This window comes from Penaeus chinensis, chromosome 36 (assembly GCF_019202785.1).
Source record: "Penaeus chinensis breed Huanghai No. 1 chromosome 36, ASM1920278v2, whole genome shotgun sequence".
NCBI lineage: Eukaryota > Metazoa > Arthropoda > Malacostraca > Decapoda > Penaeidae > Penaeus > Penaeus chinensis.
This window is the reverse complement of record NC_061854.1, coordinates 34,656,741-34,661,740: the sequence shown is the minus strand read 5'-3', so window position 1 is coordinate 34,661,740 and position 5,000 is coordinate 34,656,741. Positions and strand designations below refer to the sequence as shown.

General features: G+C 38.6%; 1 protein-coding gene across 1 annotated transcript in view; it reads right to left on the bottom strand.

Annotated features, from left to right (window-relative positions):
- Positions 1–2,301, bottom strand: part of LOC125044944 (vesicle-trafficking protein SEC22a-like) — a 5,429-nt gene extending 3,128 nt beyond the window's left edge. The window contains exon 1 of the mRNA XM_047641907.1: positions 2,179–2,301. The gene's annotated coding sequence lies outside the window, so the exon portion shown is untranslated. The remainder of the gene's footprint in view (positions 1–2,178) is intronic.
- Between the last annotated feature and the right edge of the window lie 2,699 nt (positions 2,302–5,000).

The following is a 5,000-nucleotide window of genomic DNA, read 5'->3' as shown; positions in this document are numbered from 1 at the left end:
ACATAATACATATATGTATATATAAATAGAGATAGATGGAAGAAAAACCCAAAGTGCAAAAAATGTATTTACTGAAAATGAGACTACAGTTTCAGGTCTGAAGATGGAATCCAGGTGGATTTCAAAACTGTTGTCTTATTTTCAATAAATCTAGTTTTTGCACTGTGGGTTTTTCTTCCATAGTATCTACACAGAAGATATAGATACATAGATTTATAGATGTAGATATAGACATCGATATATAGATAAGGCTATACATGTGTGTGTGTGTGTGTGTGTGTGTGTGTGTGTGTGTGTGTGTGTGTGTGTGTGTGTGTGTGTGTGTGTGTGTGTGTGTGTGTGTGTGTGTGTGTGTCTGTGTGTCTGTGTGTCTGTGTGTCTGTGTGTCTGTGTGTGTGTGTGTGTGTGCATTTTTACATATACATAAATATTTATATATAAATAAGTAAATATAAATATAAATCAATATAAATATATAAATATATACATATTTCACATTTATGCCAATTACAAAAAAGAATCAAGAGGAACTTCATCAAATAACAATAAACATCTATGAGAGTTATAGATAAGAATAAGGTATGATACTACAGATGTTCTTCCAAGGCCACCAAATGACTCTTACCCAACTAATCTATATTCATCACATTTCTGAAAGTTCATATAGGTTATACCTCTTGTTGACAAAAAATAATGTAATGACTAATTTCTTCCCTGTGAAGACTAAAATAAATAGTAATAAATAAAATCAAGGTAAAAAATAACTATAAAATATGCATTTGGAGACCTATGTACAAATAACACAGTTTACTTATGAGTGAAATATGTTCTTTATACAACATATTTAGTGCATACTACAAAATTATGACATGAAAAAAGGGTGATGGCTTAAATAGATGTATAATTTCTATCCATTTCACAAACCATGGTAATTTTCTATAATAGCTTGCATAACTGATTGCAATGATTTTGGTATTGATGTATTCCTCTCCCTCTGTAGAACACATATATGTAGGATATATTCCTTTAGTATCGCATGCATGAAATCAGTCACACTGAGTGTGAGGAGGGCAAACTTCATGGATGGCAACATAATCAGTACAGGATCTATATGGGATAATTACTGCCATCTAGTGTCTGATACTGCCATATGTCATCCTAATATATGTGTTACTCCACTCCATCATCCTATGTCATCATCATGCCCCAGGCTGTCGACGCCCCCTCAGGAACTGCGCATGACCCACTAAGGAAAGTGGGCCACCGCTGAGTACATTGTTCTTCTGGAATACCCAACAATCTACTCAGTATGCTGCATCTGTGGGTATGATCCAGTACCCTTGTGATTACATACATGGTGGATTCTTTGTATTCTAAGGCAGGGGTTAAGGCCTGCCCCATGTTTATACTTATTAGTGACTTATTCATTGTGTGTTATTACAATAGTTACATATTTATTGTATTCTATTCATATCATACTCTGCAATATCCCTGGTACCTTTCATGTCCTCACCTACTATCGGGGCCAAGATTGTCGCTAGTGGGGGGGCTTCCAAGGCATATTTTTCTATACATTTGGACAGTAAAGACTGAGAGGAATCCAACAATACTAGATTCATAATGTTCAGTTAAGCGATACTATTCCAGAAAATTGCCCAAATCATGACACTATGCCCCATCAAAACTTCCATGGTAGAAAATCATTTAAAAAAACATTTTTCTAGCATGCAAGAAATGAAGATCAAACTGCACAATGTCACATAAATAAAAGCTCTGACTAAAATAGGTTTTGAAGTAAACAAAACAAACATTATTTACAAAATATCAACAGAGAACATGTTTCCTGAGTAGAACTGACATGATTTCCCTCCGCTTTGAATGCTACACCAGCTGCCGTGGACTGAATACTTTGTAACACTAAGTAACATTTGCTTTTAAAAAAAATCACTAAAATCTTCAGCCTTTTCTCGATTTTAGAAATATCAGAAATAGGTATATAAAACCTAGACTGACAGAAATCAATTCTGAATATATCTTCTAAAAAATATTTGAACTCGTGCTCGTATACGGAAAAAATCAGATCAGTTTTAATGTTGCTAACACAAAAATACAAGGATAATTACTTCAAAGGTTACATAATCAGATGGACTGTAAAATATACTTGTACACTAAACATACCTTTCCATTTAGACCGAGAAAATACCAGTAAAAAAATGTAATCACGTCCTTGATCGCGGCCTCGGGCGTAGGTTGGCTGTCGTGTCAAAGTTTTGTTTACCTTTGCCAGCTGTTCAGGGGGATCCGAACCTAAACAAACAAAAGAGCATCGCATTTTAGTACTGAATTATATATTGGGGTGCGATTTGCACAAGTTAATTGGTTTTCATGTATTGATGAATGACAGGGACCTAAACGTCTTATATGTATAATATATGTGTGTATATATATAAATATTTATATATATAAATATATATATATATATCTGTGTGTGTGTGTGTGTGTGTGTGTGTGTGTGTGTGTGTGTGTGTGTGTGTGTGTGTGTGTGTGTGTGTGTGTGTGTGTGTGTGTGTGAGTGTGTGTGTAGATATACTGTGTATATAAATGTGTAAATGTATTGATATATATGTAAATATACATATATGTTTATATATACATATGTATACATATATATATATGAATATACTGTATATCTGTGTGTGTATATGTAGATATACGTAGATATAAGTTGATATATACGTATATACTCTCATATATATGTGTGTGTGTATATATATATATGTGTGTGTGTGTGTGTGTGTATGTGTGTGTGTGTGTGTGTGTGTGTGTGTGTGTGTGTGTGTGTGTGTCTGTGTGTGTGTGTGTATACTGTATATGTATATATATATATATATATAGACACACAGACATAGGTATACAGTATGTTTTATACATATCCATATACATGTGTGTATGTATGTATATAAGTATATATAAATATATATCTACGTATATCTACATATACACACATATAGATATACAATATATTCATATATGTATATATGTGTGTGTGTGTGTGTGTGTGTGTGTGTGTGTGTGTGTGTGTGTGTGTGTATGTGTGTGTGTGTGTGTGTGTCCATTCATCCTGCGACATGATATATATACTTCATTTGCATAGGGTTTAAACACTAGAAACAGTATCTACATGGCGTAGATTGTCGGAAACGAGACCACAGCAAATTCTCAAAGCAGCAATTATGTAGAATTAACCAGCAATAAGGTCTGTATGTGTATGACGTTACTTGACATCAGAAATTCACCTTCAGGGCACTCCTGGAATAAGTGAGAATTTGCTGTTATAAAAGCCGAGGGCGTGGCATGGGAATGGCCGAGGAGAAATTATTGGTATGACGAAGGAGGCTCCTTCTGAATGGTCGATAAGGCCCCATTGGAAGAGCCAAAGAGGCATCACTAGAAGGGCAGAAGAGGGGCCATGATAAGGGCCGAAGGGCATCACAAGAAGGGCAGAAGAGGGACTATAATAAAGGCCAAGGGTCCCCACTGGGAGGCCTGAAGAGGTTTTGTTATTAGATTGTGCACAGAGCACCAGCTAGCCTTCAATGAGCCACTAGTATTGCATTACACTGACCATTTTATATGATAAATACATAAACCACATGTAGATTAACTCATCCGTCAACAGCAAATGGTAAATAAAGGTCTTAAAGATATAACCAGATATATCTTAAAGACTCATTTCCATTTAGAGGCACCAGATCCTAACCCTACTAGCAGAAAAATGCAATGTAGGTGTTCCACTTCCACTGCCTAGGTCATCTCTCATACGCCTGTGTCCTCTCTCACTGCCTAGGCCCTTTCTCACACACCAATCGCGGCATCAATATGCAACTGTATATCACCTAATTCTAAATTAATCTGTTTCAAATGCTAGTACGAGCCTGATCTCACAGTGAGAAAATGACAAATCTCCTTGAGAGGTCAAATTCAAGCGTCGTCGGGGAATTCGCCGCCGTGGATAGAGTGGGAACTCTCTGAACGGCGGTTGTTTAGGAAAGGCCTTCAATCAGGCAAGGATCGAACCGCCATAATAATCTCACAATGACGAACTGAGAGAGGCTCCAGTCTTGCAGTGAAATTAATGGCTGACGAATAATTGAATAATATAAATATATATACTTGTTTATTTATACACACACACACACACACACACACACACACACACACACACACACACACACACACACACACACACACACACACACACACATATATAAATAAGGCTGATGCCTTGGTACAGTTTGTTATGACTGGGTGGGCAGTGATAGTGGTTAAATGGCTCGACTCTTTATTAACGAAGAGTACTACACAGTGAAGGGAACACACGAGACGATGTCTTGGGTAAGTTCTGAGTCGCGTGTCCGACCATCCACCCGGCCAGCCGGATGCTGGTGATAACCTTGACCCGATGACTGCTGAGGCCGAACTGAGAGGTCAGTCGAGGTCAGATAAAATCGTCATCTAAGCCCTCGCTAGCTTTGTGGTTCTAAGTTGGACTTGGTGCCGTGGGGTAAACAGCCACGCGGTCTGTCTAATGGCTTACACAAATCGTGCTTATTTACACAGTATATTTCTCGGCCACCTACTCACGCCTCGCCCTCGAGTCGCCTTAGATTGGCCTCAAGGGTGACCCAAGTTTGACTGCTCCTGATATGCTGGTCATTTCGTTCTCGCGTGCGTTGTCCTTGGTGCATCTTCATGGCTGCTCGCCCTTGTCCTCTTCTTCCTGGTCCTTGGTGAAATCCATCCGTCCTCGAAAGTCTCACATAGATCCTCCTTGACTTCGGACCCGTCTAGACTTCCTCGTAGTCCTCGTCCAGTCCTAACTAGGCGGCGTCTCTGTCCACACGTCCTCGCAGATCTCGTCCAGGTCCATCTCGGCTGCGCGCTCGTCCAGACGTCCTCGTAATCTGGGGCAGGAGGCGTCCTCTCCGGCATCTCAGGGC